The 17273-nt window shown below is 45.1% G+C and overlaps 1 protein-coding gene across 2 annotated transcripts in view; it reads right to left on the reverse strand.

Moving 5' to 3' along the window:
- The window catches only part of DNA2 (DNA replication helicase/nuclease 2), a 108140-nt gene extending 99215 nt beyond the window's left edge, over positions 1–8925 (reverse strand). Inside the window, exon 1 of one of the 2 annotated variants that reach the window (XM_085625891.1) lies at positions 8791–8925. The gene's annotated coding sequence lies outside the window, so the exon portion shown is untranslated. Of the gene's footprint in view, positions 1–8577; positions 8705–8790 lie in introns of those variants that run through there. The other variant, XM_085625892.1, reaches the window with a different exon arrangement.
- Between the last annotated feature and the right edge of the window lie 8348 nt (positions 8926–17273).

The raw sequence follows: 17273 nt of genomic DNA on the forward strand, positions 1-17273 counted from the left end.
TAGATTACCGTGGGCTCAATACTGTCACCAGGACTGACGTACACCCTATCCCCGAGCTGATGAGCTCATTGTTCGGCTGGGAGCTGCCCAGTTCCTCAGTATGTCCGTCTTGACGTCTGGGTACTGGCAGATTGCCTTAACCGAGGGGGCCAAGGAGAGGTCAGCATTTTCAACCCCAGAGCGCATTACCAGTTTTGGGTGATGCCCTTCGGGTTGAAGAATGCCCCTGCCACCTTTCAGAGGTGGTCAACCAGGTGTTGGCTGGGCTGGAAGATTTCAGTGCCGCCTACCTGGACGATAGCAGTGTTCATTTCCAGCTAAGAAGAAGACATGTAGCACCTCTTGGAAGTGTTGAAGGCTCTGCAGAAGGCAGGCCTCACGGTCAAAGCCAGTAAATGCCTGATCGGGCAGGGATCTGTGGTGTACTTAGGACCCCAGGTAGGAAGCGGCTAGGTGGCGCCCCTACAGCCTAAGATTGACACCATTCTGACTTGGGAGCAAACCCCCCCCCCACCCAAAACCCAGACAGAGGTGTGAGCCTTTTTAGGTCTCACCAGGTACTATAGGAGATTTGTCAAGGCCTATCGCACCATTGTTGCCCCCTAGACAGAGCTGACTTCCAGGAAGCAGCCCAGTAAGGTGATTTGGACTGATGCCTGCGAGAAAGCTTTTGATGCCCTGAACGCAGCCATGTGCACGGCGCTCGTTCTCAAGGCACCAGACTTCTCCAAGGAATTTGTTGTGTAGACTGAAGCATCAGAGCATGGTGTGGGAGCTGTGCTCGTTTTTCGCTGTTGAATGGCTGTCTGTCCCGTAGGCTAGAATGGGGAATGTTCTGTAACATTTTACCAGTATATCTTCCCATTGGGACAAGATTGAGAAATTGAGTTTAGTATGTCTGAAGTATGTAGAAGGAAATACTCACGTGTGGCGACTGGAAACATTATGACCCGCTTGCCGCCTGGCCTGATGAACTGGGATCACCACCTTAAAGTATCGAAGGAAGAAAGAAACCTCGGAATGACCATCGACTACGAGCTATCGATGAATGTACAAGTGGACAAACTAGCAAGATCAAGCTTTGTCACTATAAAAACACTGCGACAAATTTTCCCTCATTTGGGATTTCCAAACAAGGTCCAAGCTACCATCTTCCTTGTTCTGTCCAAACTCAATTACGCCAACAGCCTCTACCACGGATCACCTTTAACGACCATGAAAAGACTACAACGGATTCAGAACTTGGCTGCCAGACTACTCCTGCATACCAAACCGCGAGACCACATCTCACCTGCCTAGGAAGCCCTGATTTGGTTATCGGTTGCCAGAAGATCGGCGTTCAAGCTGCTTTGTATTACCCAAAAAGCAATACATGGAATGGGACCGCTCTTCATCAGGAATAAAATCACCAAAACACATTCAACAAAGGAACCTCCACTCTAAAATGGCACCTCTCCTCACAATCCCAAAATACAAGAAAAAAAACATGGGTGGCAAATCCTTCTCTGATCAAGCAGCCAAACTATGGAACTCTTTACCCCCCCCCCCCCCCCCCAACATAAGATCCATGAACAGCCACCTTATTTTCAGAAAACTACTCAAGAATTGGCTCTTCCCCCACATAAGCACCATACGCAAACAGAAATTTACAGCATATCCTCTGTATATAATCATTTATTTTTACAATAGATTTGTACCTATCTTTGTGTATAGCTTTGTATACACTTCAAAAACAGGGGGAGGTAGAGGGTATTAGGCTAGGTCCCCCCTCCTTTTAATCATGTACACAGAAAAAACTGAATACCGGATATGGAACCTAGCTTGGGTGGTGTTTGACCCCAAATCAAGTTGAGTTGGAAGGTATGGTTTCAGACAAGAAAGAACAATTGCTTTCTTGAGCCCCTCACTCACCAGGGTTTCCCACTGGTGACATGCTTCATCATTGGGGTCCTCTCAATCCGCTGCAGATTGAGGTGTGTTTTGACTTGCGAGATTACAAAGGAGCACTAATAAGAGACTATGTGTAGTGCAGTGTTAGTGGAGTGGATGGGAATTTAAAAATACCTGGCTAGTGGGCGAAATATTTTATACTAGCTCCTGGTCGGTATAATGAGTTAAAAGTCTCTAGTGTTGGTCAACATGTTTCGAACCTCCCCACGGCTCTTCCCCGAGGACCACAAAGGGGCCAGCCCTGTGCGTTCCACTCCTAAGTGACCTAAAAAGTGAGGTAAATAGATAATTAGTGGTAAGTGATGTGCCACACCTACTGTGTGTACACTATAATACATACGATTTTAACTCAATGGATCGTAGTATTTTAAATGAGGTTCAGAATTGCCCCATGGTCGGGAGGGGTTGAGGGGCTCGTACTCGCACTTTGAGCTGAGCACGCCTCAGCGGTGATTCACCTACTCGGACCCCCTGAGACCGCATATATTGCTTTGTATAAACATGTAGAATAATTATAATAATAAAATAAATATTAAAGTACAATAACACTTGAAAACCCGAGTTTATCTGGTGCATCTTTGGTCTACATGTACTTCTTCCATTGTGCATCTATGTACCTTCCATGTACTTGGATCTGTGTGTTCGTTACTATCCTCCTGAAAAGCATATCCAAAGCACTAACCTATTTCTCATCCTGTACCTCTATCAATATTTTTAATCTACATATACCTACCTCCTTTATGCATTTATATACTTTCAATGTACTTATGGATCTATATATTTATCACTTTCTTCTAATTCAGCATATCCAATGCACTACCCTATTTCTCACCCTATACTTCTCTCAATATATCTTCTAACCCAACTTTCTGACTCATCTCAAACTTCTTTCTACTACTCTTTCCAATGCACTACCCTATTTCTCACCCTATACATCGATCAATATATCCTCTACATCCACTCTCTCATTTATCCCAAACCCCATACCACTACTATGAACCCCAAAATAACCCTTTCTAGACTCTCCCTTACTCTACCCCTCCTTGCATCATCTGACACCTCTTTTACCATACCGATCCACAAAACAAACCTTTCTAAACTCTTCCCCACCACAACCCCTTTTTACTCATCCAAAAGCCTCCTCCTACTGCTATGACCTCCAAAAAAAAAAATCCTTTGCTCTCCTATCCCTCCACTATCTTTTTCAATCAAAATAACACACTAACATTTTCCCTTCTCAAATTTCATATTCCACTATACTAAGTCACCACTAATCCTTTATGGGTCCCAGAGTAGCGTGCTACTCGCCAAAAAAGCACTTCAACACCTCATCAGATATAAGCAAGCATTATATAAATGCAAACCTTTTTCCCTCTTCTATCCCTCTGCTACCTTTCTCTATCCAACTGAAGAACACATCCACCACTCAAACTACTTTCATATTTCACTATACTAATTTTCAACACTAATCCTTTATGGGTTCCGGAGCAGCGTCCTACTCGCCAATAAAGCTTTTCAACACCCCATCAGGGTTACAAGCGCTATATCAATTCAAACCTTTTCTACCCCAACCCAATCCTTCTCAATCCAAATAACTAACATATCCACCACTCAAATTACTTTCATATTTCACTATCCTACTTTAACACTAATCCCTATAGGTTCCAGAGTAGCGTGCTACTCACCAAAAAAAGCGCTTCAAACCCCATCAGGGGTAGCAAGCGCTATATAAATACAAACGTCTTTCCCTCTTCTATCCTGCCACTACCATTCTCTATCCAAATACCTGAATAACATATCCACCACTCAAATGACTTCATATTTCACTATACTAATTTTCAACACTAATCCTTTATGGGTTCCGGAGTAGCGTGCTACTCGCCAGAAAAGCGCTTCAACACCCTTTCAGGGGTATCAAGCGCTATATGAATGAAAACCTTTCTCCCCCTTCTATCCTTCTCACTCCAAAAACTGACTAATATCCACCACTCTAATTACTTTCATATTCCACCATACTAATTCACCACTAATCCTTTATGGGTTTCCGGAGTAGGGTGCTACTGCCCCCCCCGCCCCCCCCCCAAAAGGCACTTCAGTACCCCATCAGGGGTAAAAAGCATTATATAAATACAAACCTTTTTTCCTCTTCTATCTTTTCGAATCCAAATAACTGACTAACCCATCCACCACTTTAATTACTTTCATATTTCACTAGAAAACTTCAACACTAATCCTTTATGGGACCCGGAGTAGCGTGCTACTCGCCCAAAAAGCACTTTGATGCCTCGTCAGGGGTAGTAAGTGCTATATAAATGCAATTACAATACAATAGAAGATGGAATACCTACAGTGGTAACCACTGAATTGCAAGCAGACTCAGTCAACCCTGGGCTCACCACTAGGCCGGTCTGTGGGAGCCTGAAAGCAGAAGCTAATCCAAGCAACCACCATTGCAGAAGGAGACTGCAAGGTACACTGGTGGTACTCAGAAAGCAGAGGTTAATCTAAGTAGCCAACCTAGTTGTAAGGAATCCCTAATCGAGAGAACGCCCATACTGGTAACAACTGAATTCCAAAATGAATGGGCCAACCCTGGGGAGCTAAGGACATCGGCTTTACCAGACAGATCATAAATGCCAAACTACAAATCATCAAAAGATCTCCAACCACAGAGTAGAAAAAAACCAAATTGCATGAACAAGCCAAGTAATGATGCAGCTCTGTCATTTCATTAAAATAAGCCATTATGGTACCTGGAATACAAAATAAGGGGCAATCACAACTTTCTCATTGCACTAACTTTCTTTTTTATAACAGATTTTCTTGGTCATTTATGATACCATCATGGCAGGTCATCAGTTGAGATACATTCCTAACATAAGTTATGTAAGTGTGTCTGCTACTGATGTTCCCATCACTGTCTAGAAACCCCCTAGTAACAGTTGTAACTTCAGTGTCCCCCCCCTTCCTTCCCCCCTGCGAGTCCACATCATTAAGTAGAGAGCTAATATATATTGCATAGATTTTTGTGTATCACAGGGGTGTGGAATTTAATAAAATATCTACTTGTCCATGGGGCAGGTTGCTTCATAAATCTACTTGCCCTGTAACAAAATCCACCTGTCCCTTTTGTGCCATGTAATGCGGCGACAAATTACGGCAGCAATCTCATATTAGGGTTCTGATAAAGCCTCTCTAATTATGCCAGGGCTCGTACCAGAGTAGGGTTGAATACTAGCAATTCCCTTATGTTGCTATGTTTCTGCAGGTCTACATACTGGGTCTGAAGGCAGTGGTAAGCAATAGTTTAAGGGTTGGAATGCCCTTTTGAGTCTGTGCAAACCTACTAACTTGCATGTTTTAAGGGTTTGCACCATCTCTTTGCTAATCTTTTCCCGTACTGAAAAAGGTTGGAAATTTACTCCTGACAGTGGCAGACATAAAACATCTTCCAGGGTTGGGAAAAAAGTGGTTGGAGTAAAAGTGAACATTCAGATTATCACATGAGCAAATCTACACATGCACATTTGCTCATGCTAAAATGCAGTTCACAAATATTTTCTAGGAGTACTATTTCTTGGCTTACTTGTGTAAATTTTTCTGAATTCACGAATCTGTATATACGCACTTAATGCAAGGATATATACCATGGATGCACTTTTAAGACTTTCTTTAATAATTGGGCCTCTAATTAGGCCTGGCGTTAACCGTGACCTTTTGTGTTTAATAATAATCCTTCTCTCTCTCTCTCTTTTTCTCTCGGTCTATCAGCTGGCTTCACTGTAAGTGACAGTATACTGTTCTTTTACAAGGAGCATATTGGCACACAAAGTACTTTTGTTCAGTGCCCGGAACTGCTGTGGCAATCTGTGCTTTTTGAGACCAAAAACAATTTTTGCTTGTGCCAATGCTTGTTAGATTGGTGAGGGCCCAGCAGCTCCCAAACCGATAAGGTTTTACAAAAACCATGCCTAAACAAGTCACGCATTGACAAAACCAAAAGTCTGACCACCAATTGCAAACCTACTGGCTTTGCCAATGCTTGTTTATTTTTGTTTCCCATAATCGTATTTAAACTGGTTGCACTGATTTTCCATTCTGAATATTTTGGGGAAATTCAGCATACATCAACATGTTACTAAATGATGCTGCAAAGCTATGGTACCTAAAATCTTACAGTAGTTTAGCAAAATGTTCTTTTCCTACTTGCATTTTTTTTTAGAACATTTTATTTTGAAAGCAAAGTATAGTCACTCTTGCTTTCAAGCTTCGGCAAATATTTGCATATAATCAGAGAGCATTCTGGGAGCATTATACGTAGCCTCATATTACTAAACTTTGAAAACGTGTCTACACATTTATACTGTAACCACCGTTAGTAGTGCAGGCGGAGCTTACAACATTTACTTTTAGTGCTCACCCTAATAATAAAGGCTTTGCATTAATAAACCATAAATACATGCTTGAACAGCATTTAACACGGACACGAATATTACCTTAACTGCAGATTGCCCTTTCCTGACCCATAATGTGGAACTGTAAACTGGCAGCCAAAATGTTTGTGCTGTAGGGGGTTAGGCCTGCTTGTCCCAAGGACAAAATACACATGAAAATGTGCAGATTGCCCTTTCCTGATCCACAATGTGGTACTGTGTAAACTGGCAGCCAAAATGTTTGGGCTGTAGTGGGTTGGGCCTGCTTGTCCCAAGGACAAAATACACATGGAAATGTATTGCCCTTGACCCTAAACAATATTCGGGCTATAGGAATCCCCCTGGTATCAGCTAATGAAAGTTTAGTATGGGGGTTCATATGGTGCTAGGTTAACATGTATGTCTGTAAGGATAAGGTAAAATCTTGATTATAGTGTTGCCTCATTTATGGTCGGCAGATTTATGGTTCAGGGTCTTACCCTATTAGGTCTCATCTTCTACCTCCGGACCCACCAGATCCGGCTGTATTAGGTCATGCAATATGGTTTCCCATGCCCTGGCAATTTCCATATTCCACAGTCCTCTCTTAGCCTCCCTCATCAGGACTCACCCCTCGCATCCTGTCCATTTTAGGAGCACCGCTTTCCAGGTGGTGGCCTTAGGACTAGGCGACTTCCAGTGCCTGGTTATTTCCCTTTTCGCTAATATGTGCCCCAGATCTTCGAATCTGCTAGTGACCTTGTTTTTGGCCGTAAGGGGGGACCACCCTAGAAGACAGTGGGCTGGGGAACAGGGAATTTCTATGCCTATGGTCTCTCCTATTATGCGTGCTACCCCCTCCCAATATTCACGTAGGCGGGGGCAGATCCAGAACATGTGCAGGATATGTGCTTGTTCTTCTTCACATCGTGGGCAAAATCGCACTAACATCTTGGGGTTGCTGGCAGAAATACCAGGGTAAGCAGGTAAAGATCATGGCATATTGCTTCCATAGAGATTAACACACCACGTGGGCTGCAGCAAACCGAATCCACTGTCGTGACCTTCTCAACACCCCAACAAACCACACAGGCATACATGCACAAGAGTACCCTTATGCACTGGGGTTTTAAGATCAGCTGGTTTATAGGAAATGTATACCCCCTGCCATTGGTTAATCAGGAACCATCCCATCATGCCAGGCATAAAACTATCTCTGTTTTGCAAAGCGCAGTGGGACTATCCCCAGAATTTTTTCGGCGCAAGAAGGGGATGTTACTACAGGCCTGAGGACCACCCATGAGGAGGAAACTGTGTGACCCACTAGACAGCCCATCAACCAGGGGATGGAATGGGGCTGGCTCGCAGCTGCACTATCCACTCCCCACAACTGCCAGTGACAAGATAGACCCAACCTTCACCCAGCCGCAGAAAAGTAAGGACATAATGATATGCTCCTGTAATGGAGGGGGCTTGAATAATAAAATTGATGATGAAGATTTCAAACTGTATCTGCAGCAATTCAATGTTATAATATTAAAGGAAACTTAGCCCCAAAACCCCGTGTTGTTGATAGGATACACTGAACAATTTAGCTTGGCTGTCAAATCAAAGCAACAGGACCGTACCAAAGGAGGTCTCTCCACATACATCCTTTTGGACCTGAAGATAAAGAAATCGGCACCATATTATCAGAGCACGGTCTCCATTCAGTCCTCCTGCAGGGATGGAAAGCAGAAGGGAACTCACGCCCAATTATCATAAACACCTACTTAAATCCCAGCACAAAAGAAAAAGGACCCGAGTTTGAAAAGCTATGTGAAATTCTAACAGATATGAAGACAGCCTATGCTGACCTGGACATAATGCTAAAGGAGGATTTCAATTTGGACCTATTTTATATCATGAAGAAGCGTCTATACATTAAAAAGGATTCAGAGAAGCAATACAAGATCAAGCTCTGCTACTAATGAAACGCCCCAAAAAACTAGAGAAAGCTTGGTTTGACTATTGCTCCTCAGAAGGCTTGAGGGAGCTTAATGACAGGTTCCCTGGTGATAAAAGAACTGCATGGGAAAGGATTTTTAGGATTCACAACGGCGAGCGCCGCCTTATTCTGTTACATCAACCAGTTTCAAATCGATCAATGAGCAGACAGTGGCCATCTGCAACAAATCACTCTAGTAACGAACACCCGGATCCATTCTGAGTCTACCGTTTTCCTGTCCGATGGGCATGTAGAGAGCCATCCGGCCAATAGCATACTTTGCTGCCAATTACAGCCTCTGCGCCGGGCTCGCTCTGTGTCCAACCAACGCTCGAGGTTGATTGTACGTAACCACAAACTGGGTTCCGTGTGTTAATTGCCAGAAAAGCGCTTCAACACCCTTTCGGCAAGCCTGTCCCCAGAAAAACGTCCGGCACTCACCGCCACGAGTTCCTCCCAGGGTGCGATTCAAAGGACGGCGGGAGACTGACGGCGCGTCTCCAGGAGGTGACGTATTGGAGGGCGGAGTCCTGCTCCAGTGACACCCGGCCGCGTCTGCACACGTGAGCCGTGTTGGTAAGAGACTGGAGCGGCATCAGAGTAGTGGACGGTCAGGTGAGGCGGGAGGAGTGAGAGCCCGTGGCGGACTGCTGGCTCTGGTCTGTGCCGCAGGGTCCGTGGCCGCTACCGGAAAGGGACCGGCAGGGCGAACCCAAGAGAGAAGGAAAGGCAGGCCCTCGCTGGCGCGTGAGTCTCAGTCTAGAGGAGCCTGTGGCAGCTGAGAAGGAGAGGCTCCCCCTAGTGGTTGCAAGCGACACCGCACCATCCTCAGAAGAGGGTGTGTGGCAGTACACAGTACAGCGAAGCAAAAAAAACAACAACAAGCATTTGCAATGCAGTAGGTCTCGCATTTACGAGAATTTGAGCTATTGGCATTGTAAATGACAATGGCTTTTATTTATGTGTTGCTTTTAACACAGATACATAAAAATCATTGGAATTTGTCATTTACAATAACTTAAACTCTTCCAAATGCGAGACCTATTGCATTGCAAATGTGTTTGTACTTTAAAAAAATTAAAAAGCGTTAGGAGAGAGCATGTGAAAGCTATTTGAGAAAATAGCGCTTGGAGGTAGTAATTAAAGCCTACTGAGTAACACGAATCGGGTTCGCCTTGGGAGTTTACAAAATGAGACAAGGAGGTACTAAGGTGGGACCACTAAGCCTATTGACCTATGAATAGCCAATCTCTCTTCCTGTGAGTGGTGTGTGCCTTGGGATCTCTCTCTCACTCTGGCTGTGAGTGGTGTGTGCCTTGGGATCTCTCATCCTGTGAGTGGTGTGTGCCTTGGGATCTGCCTTTGCCTGTGAGTGGGGTGTGTGCCTAGGGATCTGCCTTTGCCTGTGAGTGGGGTGTGTGCCTAGGGATCTCTCTTCCTGCGAGTGGGGTGTGTGACTTAGAATCTCTCTCTCTGCCTGTGAGCAGTGTCTTAGGATCTCTCTCTCTCTCTGCCTGTGAGCAGTGTCTTAGGATCTCTCTCTGCCTGCGAGTGGTATGTGTCCTCTCTCTGCCTGTACGTTGTGAGAACTACTCTGGTCGTTCATGCCGTAACAATCAGCGATGCAGCGGGTGCGGTGGCACCGAGTCTCAGAGGCCAAAGGGCACATTCAACCCTTATAATGTCATGATTTCACTACACAAACAGAGGCCAGGGGTGTATTTTACGTGCTTGCACAGGGGCTCTTGACCCCCTTGGTACGAGTGGGGGACCTCCCAGTCCGCCCTCCACTGCAGGCGCGGTGCTAGCTTTGAGCTCTTTGCTCGGGAGGGGTCACATCACTAACAATAGATGGAGTTTTTTCCCCCTCCAGTCCCTCCAACTGCATCGTTTGGGCTTTGAGACACCCCCACCCCTTCAGCACACATACAAATCATGGAGGATATTGATAACCATTCAGTGGGGGCGGAGGCTTTGAGGGGGTGCGGGGTGCTGTTAAATCCACGCCTGCCGCTTCCTGTGTGCAGGCTGGAGCCCATTGTATAAAGTAGGCAGCGAATACAGTGCACACACAGGCTGGGTGCACAGGGTACGGACAGGTAGTGTGCACAGTGCACACACAATCTGCAGGTCCAGTGTGTGCACACTAGGCACTGAGAATATTGCACCTTCAAAGTGTGTAGTATATATGCATCGGTAATAAGTCCAGGGCAGTGCATTTACTAGTCCTTGACTGTACCCATGCACAAGCGATCCGTGCAGCGCATGCACGCGGATCCATCATTCACTGCAGTTAATTGTGCAGGCAAACAGACAGTGACTGTGTATATTGCGCCCATAGTCAGGACTTCAGTTTGCCTTTTTGTATTTAGTGTGCAGTGCACACACTGCATTCAGTATGTGGATACAAAGCACACAAAGATGGAACTTAACCGTCGCACCACACACAGTTAAATCCTTGCAGTACAAATAACCAGTAAATGCATACTGCGCACACAAAGGCGGTGAGCAGGCCCATTGAACTGCATGCTGGTGCGTGTTTGTGCAGTGCACATACACATTCAGCCAAAGATGGCAGAGGAAAAACGGGCAAGGGCTGGGCCATTGGCACGGCACTTAGTTTCCTCTTTGAGCATCGCACACGCACATCCAGGGAGTGAATACAGTGTACATGCAGTGAGTGCATACACCGCACATTCAGTGAGTGAACGCAGAGCACTTCAGTGCACAAGCGCATATAGTGAATGCATACAGCCTACGAGCAGCCAGGGAGTGGACCATTTGCACTAACTGCATCAACTGCCTGTTTGTCACGCATATGCAGTGAATGCATACAGGGCACACACAGACACGTATCGGACAGTGTACTAACTGCATGGATTGCCTGTTTGTTTAGTGCACACGCGCCTGTAGTGAATGCACCCCCCAGCTGGGTCCTCCGGGAGACGGGCAGAATGGTTGCTGCGTATCCCCGTCAGGCCACCAGAAAGCAGCGCATCGGACCCTGGAAAGGTTCCCGGACTGGCAGCGGTGTGAGTCCCGGTGAAGTCCTTGGCTAGGCGGCGGGCGGACAGCTTGGCGGGACCAGGCCGGTGAAGTCCTTGGCTAGGCGGCGGGCGGACAGCTTGGCGGGACCCTGCCTGGTCCTTGTTCGACGGCGGTGCAGCTCTATCGAACCCGCAGCATGAACACGCCTGAATCCTCGGAGCGGCAGAACTGCGCGAACAAAGGATGAATCTGAGTAAGGAAACCGCCGCCTTCTAGACCAAGCAGGTCACAGGCGGCTTTCCGGAAGACATGCTGGCTGAGACGGGTGTAGGAGGCTGGCCTGCCTTACTCCCTGTAGTGAGGTACTGTCAACCGCCAGCATCGTTTACTACCGGGGTTTCTTGAAGACGCCCCAGGGCATCCTTCTGCTCGCCGAAATAGTGAGTACCAACACACACTGCCCCTGCACCTGCAAAAACATACCCTAAACAACGAGCACACCCCGGCCCTTCGTCATAAAACAAAGATGGCATAAAATAACAAAAGCCTCGGAATGTTAAAAACATGTACTGAGGACGGAGCAACCAACACACTGACGAGCGCAACTCTAGGAAGTTTGATTTTGGGTGGGGGGAAGGGAAGGGAGGAGCCGGTACAATTGCCAATGAGGAGCCAGCTTTTAGCACACCCGCTTCACGCCTGTTGTGAAGACTTTTCTTATCTGCTTGTTAAATAAACAAGCAGATAAGAAAACTCTTCACGACAGCCGTGAAGCAGGCGAGCCGGTCTGGATGGGCAGGACAAAAAAGCGAAAAGGAGGCACCCCAGAAAGCTTATTTCCAATGGCAGGCCACCGTTTAGCATAAACGGTGACGCCAGCCAATGGAAATAAGTGGCGGGGCTTCAAGCCCTTTTCTAAAACTCCTCATTAGCAATAAATCTCGCCAAGCGTGCTGCGCATGTGCGCAGCAACGCTAGGCGAGACCTAAAAAACAAGCACCTGCAATGCGAATTGGTCTCGCATTTGTGGGAGCTAGAGGTATTGGTAGGGTGACAAAGGCGTCCCGGTTTTGCCCGGACAGTCCTGGTTTTTCACAAGCTGTCCCGGCAGATTTCAAGAAATTAAGCTCATGTACCGGTTTTTAGAGAGGGTCGGCTGAAAACGGTGGGAGGTACCTTTTTATGTTTTGCAGAGCAGGGATAGTTAGTAGCTGTTATAAAACAAGCATTTGCAATGCAATAGGTCTCGCATTTACGCAAGTTTGAGCTATTGGCATTCTAAATGGCAATGCCTTTTATTTATGTTTTGGTTTTTAAAACATAAATAGAAGGCATTGTCATTTACAATGCCCATAGCTTAAACGCGCTTAAATGCGAGACCTATTGCATTGCAAATGCTTGTTTATTCAATTTGGTCACTCTGTAGCTGTTACACTTTGATGTGTAGCCTTTGTTAACTTTTCCAAACCCCCAAATGTCTTAAACTGCTCTTGACCACCTACACTTTAGCATTCAACCACCCAGTTGATCTTGTTCATGCTAAGAAATTAAATACATAGCTAAAACTAGGTAGAAATTGCAATCCACTTATGAATTAACTCATAAACATAGTTTGTCCTTTGTACCAAACACAAATGGCACAATTGCTTGCCTTATAATGAATGTCGAGATCTTTTAGTAGCGGCAGGTAACTGGCCATTTACCAAAAAAAAGGCAATGCTGCAGCTGTTTGGTGGGTCCTCGAGCCAATCTTAGGGTGACCTTCCGTCCAAATGAAAGACAGCACTTGTTTAACAAGGACACGAAAAGATCAAAAAGACTAGCCTGCGATATTTATTTGAATCACCATAAAGAGTCCACATTCTACAAGAACCTCACACCTGAGGGGAGGAGTTAATGTCCCTATAGGAGGGTTCCAGGTCCCTGGGCTCACATCTTGGGAGTGGAGTGGACCAATTCATCCACTGCAGAGACGAGTTTAACCTCATGGTCAGAAGTTCGCTTCATGGCGGTTTCTCTCAGCCTTTAACCACTATGAGATAGCAAAGAATGGGCAGTGGCATTGAGTTGGGTAACAATAGACATGTTATTCGGCAACAAAAGGAAAGGCCCCTGGGGTGAACGTGTGCTTTGGAAATACACATATCCTTGCCATGGACCCTCTCCTGTAGCCTGGAGGGCAGAGCAGGTCTGGTAGGGAGTTGGACACTTGCTCCTTGTGTTGCTGCGACATGGTTGCTGCTGCTAGAAGCCTCGATTCTCATTTCATGCGCAAGCCTGCCACCTACTGGCTAGTCTTCACAATTAATCGCCGGGGCCGGTTAGTCAACGCTGTCAGTTCTTAGATGCTCCCAACATGAAATTGACCGAATAACTGGCCTCTCATCTGCCTCAGCTACTTAGACAAGCAAATTTAAGAGTGAGAAACAAACTTGCAAATGTTTTTATATTATTGCCCTTTGTACCACTGTAAGGCACCCCAAGCGCTAAAAGGGACAGGCGGGACAGAAAGAAGAAAAGTCCTCTTGCTCTAACATGGGGTATTTGGGGTCTAAATGTTAACTCACCACAGGGGCGGGAAGCTGCCATGTTTTCCTTTTGTTGCTTTACCTCGTTTCCACTTTCCTACAACCTCCATGAGCATGTGCATGGGCGGGGTGCCGTGCCATGGTGTTTGGGAGTAAGAAAGATGGTGCGGGGTGAAGTCAGCCAAGTGGCATGTCTAGGAACCAATGACAATCACAGGTGGTGTTGAATAAGCATGAGTTAGGGGCCAATCGGAGGGTGGTTGCCCAGCGACCTTACAGCCTGTCAGTTTTAGTGCAGGTCTGCCAGGGACGGTAGTGCCGCTTTGAGTCATATAAGGCCCTTGCCTCTTGGTTAGAGAGATAAACCTGTTAGATGATGAGTAGCTCCATTGTGATGAGTGCCCTTCGCAATAAACATATTTGCCTTAATCCGCCGATTGTCCGAAGAGTCATTCGTGTGCATGCTCCGGTTGGTGACCGTGCCCTTGGGTTAAGGTGACCAGATGTCAGAGATGTGCCGGGACTGTCTTGGATTTTGGACGCCTATCCCTGTGTCTTAACACTTTTGTCAAAATAAAATACATGTCCCAGGTTTGAGATACATCTATAGCGAGATGTGCATACATGCTTTCTATTTGCATGATTATGCTTCAGTCTACCCCAGTTGTTGTCGTGACGTTATTGATCAGTGTTGCAGGAATGACATTACAAGCATTGGCCGCGCGCGTGCCTCGCGCTCAAAGTTAAACAAGTAGGGGGTGGGGGGAGTGCGGCCGAGAGCGGGCAGCGTTTACCTTCGGGTGCGAGCGCGATAATTGCTACCAGATGGCCGCGCTCGCTCCCGCAAGGTAATTGCCAAACGTGCACGCGTTGCCATTCAAAGCAATGCAACGCGTGCACCTTTTTGCCTCAAAAAGGGAATCGATGGCTAAAGGTCTCTTTCCTATGCAGCGCATGCCCGCTGTGTAGGCGAGACCTAAAAAGCAATTTAATTAACAGGCATGCTACTGGCTTTAAAAATGGCATTTTATGTACATTCTTACTGCCTCCTCTGTAATTTTCTGCTAAGGAGCACTGTCACTCTGTGCACTGGGCTGAAGTAAAATTGTAGTCCTTCTTCTATTTTGGGGAAACATCCCGGTTTTTGGCTTTAAAATTCTGGTCACCCTGGGTACTGATCCTGCAAATGAGAATGCCATTTACCCATGTGTTTTGGATTAGAGTGGATTTATGTGGTGTGGAGTGGAATTATGAGGCGTGGAGTAGAATTATATGGCTTGGAATTGTTAGTTGTGGATTTGTGTGTGGTGAAATTGTGTGGAGTGGATTTAGGTAGTGGATTATGTGGCATGGTGTGTAATGGAAATATGTGGATAGTAATTATGTAGTATTGAGTGTACTGGAATTATGTGGAGTGGGATTGTGTGCCAGAGTGTAATTATGTGGAATGGCAATTTGTGTTGTGGAGTGGTATTTATGTTGTGGAGTTTAACTATGTGGCATGCTGTCGAATTTGTGGCATTATATGGTATGTTGTTAGTTTGCAAATACCTCTGAAACCTGACCCTTGAAAGGATAGATGCCATGAGTTTTGCAAAACTGTAGCCACCACATAAGAGAGAAAGGCCACATGAATTACCCAGTCTGAACGAAAACCAAAGTGCTTGAAATATGGTCTGGTTTACATTTCGTTTTTAACCGTTGTGCAGCAAATTGTTGTTTTAACAATAAAACTATTTAGTCAAAGAAACATTATTTTCCAACATAAAAACATTAAGCAAGTAAACATATTTGTTTTTGTATTGTTTAGATCATAAACCCCATGCATTTCTAACAATGATTGTAAAGAAGCTGAGACCGAATGCCCCCCAATGGTCTTTCGCAAATAAGTGTAACTGTAACAGCATGTGGTTAAAAATACTTTAACTTTTGTGTGTGTGTGTTGACTCCACAGTGTCACAGTTGTTGTATGGGGAGAGCACTCCTTTGTTGTGGTAAATTAATCCGTATTAAGCTCATAAACGGTACTGTTACTTTTTCAACAGTTTCTCAGCCGACCACTTCTACTAAGGTATGAACAAACTATTACCATTGCAACGGCTAGTTTTCTTTGCGTGTTTTCTTTAAAAGTGTGCACGACGTGTTAAATTGAGTTGACTCGCTAGCAGCTCACAAACGGCACCATTATTTACCTCTACAGCTTTACAACCGATGACCTCTCCTAAGGTATGAACAGACCTTTTCATTATATCTTGACACCCATTTCCGTAAACTTGCATTAGGACTTCAGTTCTTGATCACTGACATTCATATAATCCGGTCTGCTTTTCCATTCTTCCAGACATATGAGTTTTTTTTATACCCAGTGAACATCCAACTACACAGTTAAACAGGTAACTTGTTGTTAAACACGTCTATCTTGTATCAGAGCTATTGAGATTGAGCCCCTACCACATGATCCTAACTAGAAATATGGTGCGGTTTATTTTTCAGATCGGCCCCTGACGAAGGAACCGGCTGGTTCCGAAATGCATTGGGCATTTAGCAATTCTTTCTGCTGTGTATAAATTTTTATGTTACCACAATATGTTCAGCATATGCAACTTGACAACATGTGTATAACTGATTCTATCAATGTTATTCTTGCACAAATGACACAAATTTGTATTGGAGCAAATTGTTACTTTTTTTGAAAGCTGTCACACCTGACAACCATGTACAAAAGTTCAGAGTAAACTTTGATTTAATGCTGAAAATTAAAAACAAAAGTTTCAAACAAATCAGTGTCGCGAAGGACACTTTGTGAACAGTGCTCAGTTGTATACAGGCTCTCAACCTGTCAATACCCGGACTCCACAGTGTCAGCAGATGGGAGCGTAGATAATGAACCAAATGATTTGAGTTAAGGCAGGTTTTTTCACAACAAAAGAAGTGTTAGCATCTGTCTGCATGCTGCCCATCTGGCTTCCCGAAGAAGCACCACCAATTACATGAGTATGTTGGCCAAAAACACTGACGATTGTTCCACCGAAGCACGAAAGTTGAAGCTAAATCCAAAGTAATCAATGCAAATAAATACTTAACCCGCATGTCTAAAATTGTCAAATGGCATAATATAAGTGTGTTGGTTTTTTGCTGTTAAGAAATGTTTTTCTCCTTAAAGAGGATGTGATTGAAAAACAAAAAAAGGCTTCTTGCCCTACACACCCTGAGGTACTGCAAATAAATAAACTTACTGTCTCTTCTAAAAGTTGAAATGCCAGCTCAGAAGCCCAAAAGTGCCAACTAAATACAGTATAGAGCAACCCAATCATGCTGCACAAAAATATTCACTCCAATATTGCGTGCTCAGCTTTGCTATACGAATGCAAACACGTTACAGGAGCATTGTTTTCCATTGCATGTGTT

Source organism: Triturus cristatus, chromosome 9, assembly GCF_964204655.1.
Source record: "Triturus cristatus chromosome 9, aTriCri1.1, whole genome shotgun sequence".
NCBI classification, from domain to species: domain Eukaryota; kingdom Metazoa; phylum Chordata; class Amphibia; order Caudata; family Salamandridae; genus Triturus; species Triturus cristatus.